Genomic DNA, 14,551 nt, shown 5'->3' on the forward strand with positions numbered 1-14,551 from the left:
TGCCCCCTTCCGATGCCTATGTCAGAAGCTTTCTCAGTTTCCTTTATACTTTAATAAAACTTTATTACACAAAAGCTCTGAGTGATCGAGCCTTGTCTCTGGCCCCGGATTGAATTCTTCTCCTCCAGGGGCCAAAAATCCTGATGTCTTTGCGTGATTCAACAACAACCTTTCAGTAGTAGTACATTTATTGAGAGGTTAAAACTAAAAAACTGCAAAGCCTATAAAGCATTCAAGAATCAAAGACTTATTGTTAACAATTGTCTAAAAGGATTTACAAAATATATTTGCGCCAATATTAGAAAGACTCCATACACTGTAAACCCCTGAGTCATAATATTGTACAACACAACCTTCTCTCCTGGAGATTTCCATAAAACAGGTCCACCACCCACCACACCCACATTTCCCACCTTGGTGTTCAAAACACAAGGTCCTGAGTACACATCAGATAGCAGCATTCCAACTCAAATCCCCTTTAGTAACATTTAACATTTGATCAAAACCATCAAGGTGTTACCACCAGCAAAAGCATCTTTACTCCATGGTATAGGGATCCTCCAGCATAGGGATTTTCTTGGTGGCTCAGAGGGTAAAGCATCTGCCTGAGATGCGGAAGACCCAGGTTCGATCCCTGGGTTGGGAAGATCCCCTGGAGAAGGAAATGGCAACCCACTCCAGTATTCTTGCCTAGAGAATCCCATGGACAGAGGAGCCTGGTGGCCTACAGTCCATGGAGTTGCGAAGAGTCGGACACGACTGAGCGACTATACTTACTTACTAAAGTTAGTGAAGTTCTAAATATACAAAGAATCATTACTAGAAGAAAGAAAAGTTAACTCTTAAAACCACAACTCATATATGAATGGAAGGATTGGATGAGACTTGGAAGAAGAAGCTTCCCAGCAGAATTACATTCACCTTTGCAACCTGGGAAACCTAAGAGGGAGGAAATTATCACTGGGGACTTCTCTGGTGGTTCAGTGGGTAAGAATCTGCCTGCCAAAGGAGGGAACACGGGTTCAATCCCTGGTCTGGGAAGATTCCACATGACATGGAGCAACCATGCCTGTGTGCCACAACTACTGAGCCCCACTTCTAGAGTCTGAGAGTTGCAACTACTGAAGCCCACATGTGTAAAGCCTATGCTCTGCAATGAGAAAGCCACCACAGTGAGAAGTCTGAGCATCGCACTGAAGAGCAGCCCCCGCTGGCCACCACTAGAGAAAGACCACACAAAGCGATGAAGAGCCAGCACAGCCATAAATAAGTAAATAAATAAACTAGTTTAAATTAAAAAATAAACCTTCGCCCCATCTTACAGGAAATAGGTGGGACACTTAAAAAGGGGATGCCAATGGAAAGACTTCTCAGCCGGCACTCTTGCTGCAGGGCTGCTACTGTGTGTAAAGAAACAATTTAAGTGTCACAGAATTCTTCTCCACACATGCACTAGATCCCAGAGAACTACCATCAAGGACCATTCTGCCTGAAGTATAAAAGAGACTGAAAGGAGCAAGGTTAAACATTTTTAAGCATATTTTTAAAACACAACAAAAGCTTAATTTTCTCAAGAAATTACTCTATTCCCTGTGAAAATTTAAAAGGACAATTTTTGACCCATTGCAGCTCTGGCATAACAGATAATAAAGCTACCAATAGGTCCAGGGTATGCCGGACACTGACTCAATCACAGAATAATGGCAGTCATTTCTCATGCAATCAATGCCTCGAGAGACATCCTTGAAGGGAAGACACAAAGGCTTCCCTCTCTCTCACCCACAGTGGAGCAGGTGTCTAAGAACAACACTCCCTGGCATCCTCTGCTAGCATCCAATAACTGTCATCTCTTGTTCTGATCTTTCCGATGTTACAGTACCCTGCATTATTACCATTTCAAATTGACTAGAAGTTTTATTATCTGTGTATTTATACATTTAACATTCAGAAAATCTTAGAAAGGTTTCAGTCACTGATATTATATCCAATAACTTTATATTGGATATAAATTATATCCCACAAGTCAGTTGGGAGTGAATGAAGATGGCAGAGGAACAAGACATGGAGCTCACCATCTCCCCAGAGATACATCAAAAATGCATCTACATGTGGGATGATTCTCACAGAACATCTACTAAATGCTGACAGTGGACCTCAGACCTCCAAAAGGGCAAGAAAATCTCCATGCAACTGGGTAAGGCAAAAGAAAAACAGAGAGGAAGGAATCAGGACAGGACCTGTGGCCCGGGGAGGGAGTTGTGAAAGAGGAAAGTTCTCCTTGCTGGCAGGGAGCTCAGTTGGGACAGAGGGGGAGCTTCGGAGCCTCAGAGAAGAGCATGGTGACAGGTGTGCAGAGGGCAAAGAAGAGAGAGTCCTGCATGGTCAGTCGGTGCTGAGCGGCACACCCGAGCCTCAAACGCTCCTACTAAGGGGGCTGGGTACTGAGGCTCAAGTCTAAGGTCAGGCTTGGGGAGAGGACTATGGTTGGTTGCACGAAGACAGCAAGCCAGCCTAAGGGCACTAGGGTGTGATGCGCTACAACCAAGGGAGCTCAGAAAGAAGTCTGGGACCACCAAAGAGGCAAGGAGCCACTGCTGGGGGGCATGCGAAGAGAGGGTCAGGCCCACCGTAGGAGCCTCTATCTCTGCACATGCTCTCAGGCATCAGGGGGCCACCTACATGAGTTACACGGGCAGGCTTGAGCCACCATGGCCATGTAGGGTTCCAGAGGAATGGACCACTGCCACTGCAGAGGGTCCTGAGAGCAGATACAAGTTGCTGTCCCCACATTCCTGGGGGCACGAGCAGCCCACCACCAACAAAGGTCCCATGATACAGCACTGATAACTGTCCTCATCTCCCTAGTGGAGCCAGCTGCCTGCACCAAGGGACCGCCAACTGGGAGCCAGCTGCTGCCCCAACCTTCCCAGGGGCATGCGCATGGGCCGTGCACCTGTGCACCCCTTATCAAGGGGATCACAGCCAGCACATGCTGAAAAAAGAGACAGCAAAACCAGCCCTCACCCCTCCAAAAAATTAAGCCCACACACGCTACGAAGGGATGCTCCCACATATACATAGTCCTCCAAGACTACAGTAGATTGGTTTCTCCTAAACTCACAGAGGAAGTGAAATATAAAAATGAAGAAGCAGAGGAACCACTCTTAGTTAAAAGATCAAGAGAATTCCCCTGAAAGAACAATGAAACAGACGTCTTCAGTCTAATAATGGAAGTAATGAAATACTGAAAGAATTAAGAAAGGCTATCAACAGAAATGCAGATAACTGTAGAAAGGAACTAGAAACTATAACGAGGAGCCAAGAAAAATTAGACAGCTTATTTGCTGAGATGAAAACTGAGCTCATGAGAATGAATAGCAGGATGACAAATACAGAAGAAAGAATAAGTGATCTGGAAGATAGAATAATGGAAATTACCCAATCAAAATAGCAGACAATAACCCAATCAAAATAGCAGACAGAAAGTCAAATGAAAAGAAAAAAATGAAATATAAGAAACCTACAGGATGATATGGGCTTCCCTCTGCCACTGCAGAGGGTCCTGAGAGCAGATACGAGTTGCTGCCCCCACATTCCTGGGAGCATAAGCAGCCCACCAACAAGGGTCCCGTGACACAGCCCCGATCACTGTCCTCATCCCCCTGGTGCAGCCAGCCACCTTCACCAAGGGACTGCCAACAGGGAGCCAACCACTGCCCCCACCTTCCCTGGTGGCTCAGACAGTAAAGAGTCCATCTGCAATGCAGAAGATCTGGGTTTGATCCCTGGATTCACAGACCCCTGGAAAAGGGCATGGCAACACACTCCAGTATTCTTGCCTGGAGAATCCCCATGGACAGAGGAGCCTGGTGGGCTACAGTCCATGGGGTCACAAAGAGTTGGGCAAGACTGAGTGGCTAAGTAGAGCACAGCATATGGGATAATATAAAACAGGGTATTCTACGACAACAGGCATTCCAAAAGGAGAAGAAAGAGAAAAGGAGATTGAAAACATATTTGAAGAAATTCTGGTTGAAAACTTCCCAAACCTAAAGAAGGAAACAGATATCCAGAACAGGAAGCACAGAGGGTCCCAAACAGACATCAAGACATAATAAAAATGGCAAAAGTCCAAGGGAGGATTTCAAACCCAGCAAGAGACAAGCAAACAGCTCATTACAAGGGAACCTCCATAAGGCTATCAGCTGACTTCTCTATGGAAACACTGATAAAGTTTTCTAGAGAAAAGGGAGCAGCAAAATATATTCAAAGCATTCAAAGAGGAAAATCTGCAACCTAGAATATTCTAGCCAGCAAGATTATCATTTAGAACAGGAAGAGAAATAATAATTTCTCAGACAAGCAAAAACTAAAAGAATACTAAGCCTATTCTAAAAGAAATATCAAAAGGTCATCTCTACAGAATAAAGAAGCAAGATGCTATTTGAAAGAGGAAATCACAATTGGGAAGGAAATTATTTAAATCAGCCAGTATACAGATCAAAAGCACTTCCCAGCTGGTGCTACTGGTAAAAACCCTGCCTGCCAGTGCAAGAGATATGAGACCTGGGGTCAAACCCTGGGTTGGAAAGTTCCCTTGGAGGGCATGGCAACCCACTCCAGAATTCATGCCTGGAGAATCCCATGGACAGAAGAGACTGGCAGGCTGCAGTCCACAGAGACATATAGTTGAACATGATCGAAGCAACTTAGCACACACACACACACACACACACACACACATAAAAATAAAGAAAAAAAAAGTATTTGTGAAAGCAATGATAACACAAGGACCAGCAAAAGGATAAACATGAAGATGTAAAATAGGGACATCATAATCATAAAATGTGAGCAAGGAGAATAAGAATATGCATATTCTTTTTCTTTTTTTAGAACATGTTTGAGCCTGTATGACTATCAGACTAAAGCAAGCGGATATAGGAAGGGGACCACCTGATCTGTCTCTTGAGAAACCTATATGCAGGTCAGGAAGCAACAGTTAGAACGGGACATGGAACAACAGGCTGGTTCCAAATAAGAAAAGGAGTACGACAAGGCTGTATATTGTCACCGTGCTTATTTAAATTATATGCAGAGTACAGCATGAGAAACGCTGGGCTGGAAGAAGCACAAGCTGGAATCAAGATTGCCAAGAGAAATGTCAATAACTTCAGATATGCAGATGACAGCACCCTTATGGCAGAAAGGGAAGAGGAACTAAAAAGCCTCTTGATGAAAGTGAAAGAGGAGAGTGAAAAAGTTGGCTTGAAACTCAACATTCAGAAAACTAAGATCATGGCATCCAGTCCCATCACTTCATGGCAAATAGTGGGGAAAAGTGGAAACAGTGACAGGCTATTTTGGGGGGCTCCAACATCACTGCAGATGGTGACTGCAGCCATGAAATTAAAAGATGCTTGCTCCTTGGAAGACAAGGTATGACCAACCTAGACAGCATAATAAAAAGCAGAGATATTACTTTGCCAACAAAGGTTCATCTAGTCAAAGCTATGGTTTTTCCACTAGTCATGTATGGATGTGAGAGTTGGACTATAAAGAAAGCTGAGCACCATAGAGTTGATGCTTTTGAACTGTGGTGTTGGAGAAGACTCGAGAGTCCCTTGGACTGCAAGGAGATCCAACCAGTCCATCCTAAAGGAAATCAATCCTGAATACTCATTGGAAGGACTGATGCCAAAGCTAAATCTCCAATACACTGGCCACCCGATGCAAAGAACTGACCCACTAGAAAAGACCCTGATGCTGGGAAAGATTGAAGGCAGGAGGATAAGGGGACGACGGAGGATGAGATGGTTGGATGGCATCACCAACTCAATAGACATGAGTTGAAGTAAACTCCAGGAGTTGGTGATGGACAGAGAGGCCTGGCATGCTGCAGTCCATGGGGTTGCAAAGAGCTGAACATGACTGAGCAACTGAACTGAACTGAAACAATATGCTACTAAAAAACCAACGGGTCAACAAGAAAATCAAGAAGGAAATTACAACGCAACAAGGTAGTACATATTAGGTTCATCCTGCCTCTTGAGAAGCATGTATGCAGGTCAGGAAGCAACAGTTAGAACTGGACATGGAACAACAGACTGGTTCCAAATAGGAAAAGGAGTACGAGAAGGCTGTATATTGTCACTCTGCTAATTTAACTTCTATGCAGTGTACATCATGAGAAACGCTGGGCTGGAAGAAGCACAAGCTGGAATCAAGATTGCCGGGAGAAATATCAATAACCTCAGATATGCAGATGACACCACCCTTATGGCAGAAAGTGAAGAGGAACTAAAAAGCCTCTTGGTAAAAGTGAAAGAGGAGAGTGAAAAAGTTGGCTTAAAATTCAACATTCAGAAAACGAAGATCATGGCATCTGATCCTATCACTTCATGGGAAATAGATGAGGAAACAGAGGAAACAGTGTCAGACTTAATTTTTGGGGGCTCCAACATCACTGCAGATGGTGATTGCAGCCATGAAATTAAAAGACGCTTACGCCTTGGAAGGAAAGTTATGACCAACCTAGATAGCATATTAAAAAGCAGAGACATTACTTTGTCAAAAAATGTCCATCTAGTCAAGGCTATGGTTTTTCCAGTAGTCATGTATGGACGTGAGAGATGGAGTGAGAGGTTGGGGTTGGCAGATATAAGCTATTACATACAGAACGGATAAATAAGAAGGTCCTACTACATAGCACAGAGAACCAGATTCTGGTATATCCTGGTATAAGCTATATCGAAAAGAATACTGAAAAGAATGTATACAGTGGCTGAACAACAAAACACATATATATACATACATATGTATAACTGAGTCACTTTGCTGTATGGCAGAAGTTAATACAGCATTAAAAACCAACTATACTTCAATTAAATAGAATAAAGATGATGGCCATAGTAAAGCAACTAACCACACAGGAAAAATTTCTGCTTGGAAGTCAACAAAACGCACTTACCTCCTCAACAGGAATCCTGCTAAGACTCTCAAATTTCAAATTTGGAAATAATTAGAAAATTTAAACAAAATGCTAGCTCCAAGAATACCCCTTTTATTTTCCTTAAGGAAAACAAAACTTTAACCTGGGGTTGAAGGGTCCTATGATCTTCAGGATTCAGATCAATCCTCCTATCAATTTCTCTCTCTTCATCCCTTGCCAAGGTGATAAGTCACTGCACACTTGATGCACCCAAAGTACTGTATCTCTGTGTGTTCCTGTGCTTAGTCAGTGAGTCATGGAAAGGCAGAAACAGGATTTAATGATCGTTGTATCACTCAGCACTTAACATACTGTCTAGCACAATATGACTGCCCAGTGTATGTATGTATGTGTGTGTATATATATATATTTGTTAAATAAAGGAAATGTATTTTTCCTTTAATATTCATTTGGAAATGAATATTTCCAAATTCTAAAGCTGCCTGAAAGAACAATATTAATGAATGATAATCTTAATTATGGTGATACTTTCATTTTAGGAAAACAATATATGAAATGAGTATTACCTATATAAGGAGGAAATAATTTCTCACCAACATTCAGTTCACAAAAATTAAATAAAGAACTTTCCGATCCTTTTATTTCAGGTTTTTTGGGTTTTTATCATTGTGTGTTGTTTTAAAATTTATCTAGTGGGTATCAAGACTATAAACATTCCTAACTTAACCTACAAAATAACAGGAACAGAAAATTAGAAAAGGGAGAGCAAGCATGTAAAACATAGAGGAGGCCACTCTTAAGTAGAAGACTCGATAAATGTAAAAATAAGAGAGTCCATAGAAGAAACTTGAACTGTGGCCCGCCCCGCCCAAAGCCCATGCCCAAGCCCAGCCCCAGTCTCACACCCAGCCCCTCGTATGCAAACACACACACACACACACACACACACACACACACACGCACACATCCTGCCAGCCCCAGTCTCACACCCAGCCCCTCGTATGCAAACACACACACACACACACACACACACACACACACACATCCTGCCAGCCCCAGTCTCACACCCAGCCCCTCGCATGCAAACACACACACACACACACACACACACACACACACACACACATCCTGCCACCCAGACAGGTCAAGAGCCTGAAACCCCAGGTAAGGGAGATGGAGAAAGAGGGAGAGAGACAGCAAGAGGACCACACAGGCTTCCAAACCCCGGCCTCCACACCCTGCCCCCTCCTTTCTGGGTATCCACCTGGCCCCCAGTTGGCCGACCACACCCTCACCCACCAACACACTCACCCTCTGGCCTAGGGGTAGGGGCTAGGTCTTGCCTTAAGTAGCAAAGCCGAAGGGAACCTTTGAGACCTCTGCTGTGAAAAAGTCTTGGGGACCCCACGGGTAACTGCCAGCCCCGCTGGGGCCGGGCCCAAGGCTGACTCCCCCTCCCTTGAAGAAGCTGCTTCTTCTGCATGGCCTCTCTCTGAGGTGTGTCAAGATCTGTGCCAGTGTGTCTGTCTCGGATCGGATGCCATCCTCTCTCCCGTGTCGGTCTCCAGTTTTCTGTCTGTCAGTTGCTCTGTGTTTCTGTCTCTCCATCTGTGCCTCTCTGTGTGAGTATGCGTGCACGTGTGTGCACGCGGACATGTCTGTCTGCCTGCATCTCCCTCTCGCAGTCTTCGAGTCCGTCTCTGAACCTTCGCCTCTTTCTGCCTCTGTGTCTCCCGTCCCTTCCTCTGGCCCCGGCCTCTCACAGGTGCTAGGACTCTGGCTCTGGCTGACGAACTTGCCTCGGCCGGCTGTCTCACCTGGTGTGGGTGAGTGCGAGTGGCTGTGTGTCTGTCCGTGTGCCTGCCCGTCACTCATCTGCTCTCTCCGGAAGGTCCTGTACTTGGCAGGCGGCGTGGGCCGAGGGGGTCCTCGGTAGGGCGAAGGGGCGGGGCTGACGCTCTCCGGTCTACTGCGCTGGTAGCTCGGGTTGCATTTGGGCACCGAGCAGATACTGGGCAGGATGGGCGCTCCAAGCCCCGGCTGGGCTGTGCCTAGGCCCGGAGGAAGCTCAGAGGACCGCGGGCCGCAGGCAGCAGCAGGCCCCGAAGCCAGACACCTCCGGGGCCACATGGTCCTGAGCAGAGAACAGGATCGGGGCGGGGGAGGGAGCCGCCGAGCGAGGCGGGCCTGGATAGGCCCAGGGCGGGAGAGCGCCGAGACCTCCTCGACCCCCACCCCAACCCCAAGCCCCGGCACGCACGCACGCATGCCCGGGCGCCCGCCTGGGGTGCCGGGAGCCCTCCTGGGCCAGGCGAGTGCTGGCCGTGCTGGCCGGGGGTGGCGGTGTGCAGGGGCGGGGCGGCGTCGGCCGGCCACCGGGCTGCCGACCCTGGCCAGGCGGAGTCGGTCGCGGCTCTTGCGGCTCAGGTACAGTGCAAGGCCTGTTGAGAGGTGCGGCCGGCTGGCCCAACCGGCAGGCAGGTCTGAGCGAAAGGGAGGCGCAGAGCAGGGCTTTTAGGGCGCCTGGTGGTAACCGCCTCCGTCTGTGGCCATACTACCCTGAAGGTGCCTGATCTCGGAAGCTAAGCAGGGTCGGGGCGGGTTAGTACTTAGATGGGAGACCGCCTGAGACTACCGGCTGCTGTAGGCGTTTTGCGTCCCCTCTCCTTTAGCCCCGGCCCCCCAGTGCGGCTGGCGCCTCAAGCCCCCACCAGTGCCTGGCCCCTAGCACCCCACCGCGCTCAGAGGGGTCGCCTGCCTTCCAGCCGGCGGCCCTCGCAGGCAGCGGCGTCCCAACTCTTGGGTCCCCGCAGCCCCAGCCCCTCCCCGGGTGGGTGGCCGAGCCGGACTCCCGCCGCAGACCTGGGTTGCCTCGGCGCGGCCAGCAAGCCCCTCCGCATTCAGCTTCCAGGAACCCAGATGACCATCTTGTCTCTGTCTGAGGCTTCCTTGGCAAGCCTCAGGCAATCCCGGAGGCTGCCCCAACCCCAGCACCATCCTCGCAGGCACACACACCCCAGCCTCTGAGATAGGTCAAGAGCCAGAAACCCCAGGTAAAGGAGGCGGAGAAAGAGGGAGAGACAGACAGCAAGAGGACCACACAGGCTTCCCATCCCCCGACCTCCACACATTCCCCCCTCCATTCTGGGTATCCACCAGGCCCCTAGTCGACCCGACCACACCCTCGCCCACCGACACACTCACACACACACTCACACTCACACTCACACTCTGGCCTGGGGGCGGGGTCTGAGTCTTGCCTAAGGTAGCCAAGCCGAAGGGGACCTTGGAGACCTCGCCTGCTAAGAAGTCTTGGGGACCCCACAGGTGACTGCCAGCCCCAGGGCACCACATCCTGCTGGAGCCTGGCCCAAGGCTGATGCCCCCTACCTTGGGGAAGCTGCTACTTCCACATGGCCTCTCTCTGAGTTGTGTCACCGTCTGTGTCAGTGTGTCTGTCTCGGATCGGATGCCATCCTCTCTCCCGTGTCTGTCTCCCGTATTCTGTCTCTCTGTCACTCGCTCTGTGTCTCCCTGTCTCTGTCTCTACCTCCGAATGTGTGTGTGTGTACACACGCGTGTGTGTGCACGTGCATGTCTGTCTACCTGTGAAAGGTTGTTGCTGAACGAAAAGACGCTGGAATGCTTGGCCTCAGGAGAAGAAGAATTCAATTTGGGGCTAGAGACGAGGCTTGATCGCTCAGAGCATTTGTGTAATAAAGCTTTAAATAAATATAAAAGAGGTAGAGAAAGCTTCTGACAGGCATCAGAAGGGGATAGAAAGAGTACCCCCCCACCCCTGCTAGTCTTCAGCTGGGTGTTATATAGTCACTAGCAGACTTTTAATGAAAGAAAGCAATGTCTTAAAACTCAAAATGGCACCAGGCCCCTCATCCATAAAATGCATTTTGGGATAATCTCAGCACCAGATGGTTCATCCTGGGCCATAAAACGATTGACTTGAAACTTGTAGAAGGGCAGATTACTATGCAAATAGTTTCTTTTACATAGATTAGGGGAACAATATCAGAGTATAACATACTGGTTTGTCAAGTTTGCCATTAGGCAGAGCCGACTTGAAGACAGAGTCTGGGGTAAATGCATAGTACATTAACATAGCTTTAAGACAAACATTTCCATAAGAAAAATGCATTGGTTAACTCAAGGTTTTGAGAATAGTTAACTTCAGGTGAAACCAGATGTCATTACAGCAACAGTATTTTAAGAGAAACCTCCTTTTAAATTGGAATAGAGAAGGAGAAAAACATCGCTAGTTTGTTTCCTTCTGCCGCACTTGCAGGCTGCTTCCTCCCTTTGGAGGCCCCTGGCCTTCCTGCCTGTTACTCTCTCACCTGCATCTCCCTCTCGGCGCCTCCGAGTCTGTCTCTGAACCTTCGTCTCTTTCTGCCTCTGCGTCTCCTCACACCCGGCCTCCCACCCCTTCCTCTGGCCTGGGCTCTCACAGGAGCTGTGGATCTGGCTCTGGCTGACGAGCTTGCGGCAGCCGGCTGTCTCACTTCGCGTGGGTGCGTGCGAGTGTCTGTGTGTCTGTCCAACGGCCTGCCTGTCGCTCCTCTGCCCTCTCAGGGAAGTCCTATGCTTGGCGGGCGGCGCGGGGGCAAGGGGGCCTCAGTAGGGTGAAGGGGCGGGGCCGACGCGCTCTGTTCGACCTAACTTGCGGCTCCCGGTGGGTCAGAGCACTGGGCCGGTGCCCGGGCAGGAGCGGCGCTCAGGGCCCCGGCTAGGCTGCGCATAGGCCCGCAGGAGGCTCGGGGGACCATGGGTGGCGGGCAGCGGTGGGCCCCGAAGCCACAAAACTCCGAGGCCAACTGGCCCTGAGCAGCGAAACGGATGGGGGTTGGGTGCAGCCCAACGGGGGCCTGGCTCCAGAAGCCCAGGGTTGGAGAGCGCCTAGACCTCTGCAGCCCTCAACCCAACCCCCAGCCCCCGCACGCACGCACGCCCGGCAGGCCGCTCAGTGGTCCCGGAGGCCCTCTGGGCCCGAGGCCGGGTGCTGGCCACGGATGGCGGTGTGCGGGGGCGGGGCGGCTTCCATCCGCCGCTGCGCTGCCGGCCCTGCCTGGCCCGAGTTCAGTCGCTGCGCATGTACAGAGCTTGGTCTGGGGAGAAGTGCGCTCGGCTCTCCCGAGGGGCAGGCCAGAACCAAAAGGAGGGCTCTTAAGCGCCTGGCAGCAGCCACCTCTGTCTACAACCATACCACGCTGAACATGCCCAATCTCGTCTGATCTCAGAAGCTAAGCAGGGTCGGCACTGGTTAGTAATTGGATGAGAGACCCCTTGGGAATTCCGGGTGCTGTCATCTTTTTGCCTCCCCTCTCCTTTAGCCCCCGCCCCCCAGGCGTGGTTGGCGCCGCCAACCCCACCCGCCCCTGACCATGGCACCCCACCACACTCAAAGTCGTCGCCTGCCTTTAGGTTGGCCAGCCGGCCGGCTGGCCGGCCAGCCAGCCGGCGGGCCTCTCAGGCACCGGCGTCAAAACTGTTGGGTCCCTGCAGCCCCTGCCCCTCCCTGGGTGGGTGGTAGGGGCCCTGGCTCCAGACAAAGACCTGGGTTGCCTCCAGGCAGCACGCGAGCCCCTTCACATTCAGCTTCCAGGAACCCAGATGACCATCCAGTCTCTGTCTGAGGCTCCATTGGCAAGCCCCAGGCAATCCCAGAGGCTGCCCCAGCCCCAACCCCACCCCGAGCCCAACCCCTAATCCCAGCCCCAAACTCGCACAGGACAGCATACTCTGGCGCACACGCACTCACACCCAGAGAAACAAACACACACACACCATCCGGCGCCAAGACAGGTCAAGAGCAGGAAACCCCAGGTAATGGAGATGGAGAAAGAGGGGAGAGAAGCATCAAGAGGATCACACAGGCTTCCCATCCCCCGACGTCCACACACTCCCCTCTCCTTTCTGGGTAGCCACCCGGCCCCCAGTCAACCCGACCACACCCTCGCCCACCGACACACTCACACACACTCTCCCACACTCACCCTCTGGCCTGGGGATGGGGTCTGGGTCTTGCCTAAGGTAGCCAAGCCGAAGGGGAGCTTTGAGACCTAGGCTGCGAAGAAGTCTTAGGGACGCCACGGGTGACTGCCAGCCCCAGGGCAACACATTCAGCCGGGGACCCACCCAAGGCTGACGCCCCCTCCCTTGGAAAAGCATGGCCTCTCTCTGAGGTGTGTCACGGTCTGTGCCAGTGGGTCTGTCTTTGATCGGATGCCATCCTCTCTCCCATGTCTGTCTCCTGTTTTCCATCTGTCAGTCGGTCTGTGTCTCCCTCTGTCTGTCTATGCCTGCCTGTGTATGTGTGTCTGTGTGCGTGTGTGTGTGTGCATGCGTGTCTGTCTCCCTCTTGCCATCTTCGAGTCTGTCTCTGAACCTTCGTTTCTTTCTCGCTTTTTGTCTCCTGACACCAGGCCTCCCGTCCCTTCCTCTTGCCCCAGCCTCCCGCAGGTGCTATGACTCTGGCTCTGGCTGACGAACGTGCTCTGGCTGGCTGTCTCACTTGGTGTGAGTGCGTGCGAGTGTCTGTGTGTCTGTCCGTGTGCCTGCCTGTCGCTCAACTGCACTCTCAGGAAGGTCCTGTGCTTGGCAGGCGGCGTGGGGCAAGGGGGCCTCCTTAGGGCGAAGGGGCGGGGCTGACGCTCTCCAGTGGACCACGCTGGTGGCTCCCCGTGCATTTGGGCACCGGGCAGGTGCCCGACAGGAAGGGCACTCCGGGATGCGGCTGGGCTGCGCATAGGCCGGCAGAGGCTCACAAGACCTTGAGCCGCGGTCAGCTGCGGGCTGCCAAACCAGACACCTCGCGGCCTCGAGGCCCTGAGCAGCGAATGGGGGCGGGGGGGGGGCTGGCCTGCAGAGGCCCAGGGTGGGAGAGCGCCCAGATTTCCGTGCCTCTCACCCCATCCCCCAGCCCACGCAGGCGTGCACGCCCAGCCACCCGCTTGGGGTCCAGGAAGCGCTCCGGCCCGCGGACCAGGCCAGACGGATGCTGACCGGGGGTGGTGGTGTTGCAGGGCCGGGTGGCATCGGCTGGCCACCGGGCTGCCGACCCTGGCAGGCCGGATTCCGGTCGCGGGTCGTGCAGCTCAAGTACAGCGTGCGGCCCGTGGAGAGGTGCGGCCAGCTGGCCCGATCGGCAGGCAGGTCTGAGCAAAAGGGAGACGCAGCACAGGGCTCTTTAGGGCTGCAGCCACCTCCGTCTACGGCCATACCACCCTTAACGCGACCGATCTCGTCTGATCTCGAAAACGAAGCAGGGTCAGGACTGGTTATTACGTGGATGGGAGACCACCTGGAAATACCGGGTGCTGTAGGCTTTTAGCCTCCCCTCTCCTTTATCCCCCGGCCCCTGGCGCGGCTACCTCCGTAAGCCCCACCTCCCCCTGGCTCCTCGCACCCCACCGCGCTCAGAGCCTTCACCTGCCTTCCAGCCGCCGGTGGCCCTCGCAGGCAGCGGCGTCCCAAGTTTTGGGTCCCCGCAGCCACAGCCCCTCCCCGGGTGGCTGGCTGGGGCTCCAACTCCTGACGCGTGGCCCGCGAGCCACTCTGTAAGCCATTCGGCTTACAGGGAACCAGATG

The 14,551-nt window shown here is 51.7% G+C and overlaps 2 pseudogenes; both read left to right on the forward strand.

Moving 5' to 3' along the window:
- Nucleotides 1–9,490: 9,490 nt before the first annotated feature.
- Nucleotides 9,491–9,599, forward strand: LOC128057959 (uncharacterized; annotated as a pseudogene).
- A 4,571-nt stretch (nucleotides 9,600–14,170) lies between these two features.
- Nucleotides 14,171–14,289, forward strand: LOC128058582 (uncharacterized; annotated as a pseudogene).
- Nucleotides 14,290–14,551: the final 262 nt, after the last annotated feature.

This window comes from Budorcas taxicolor, chromosome 1 (assembly GCF_023091745.1).
Source record: "Budorcas taxicolor isolate Tak-1 chromosome 1, Takin1.1, whole genome shotgun sequence".
Lineage (NCBI taxonomy): Eukaryota > Metazoa > Chordata > Mammalia > Artiodactyla > Bovidae > Budorcas > Budorcas taxicolor.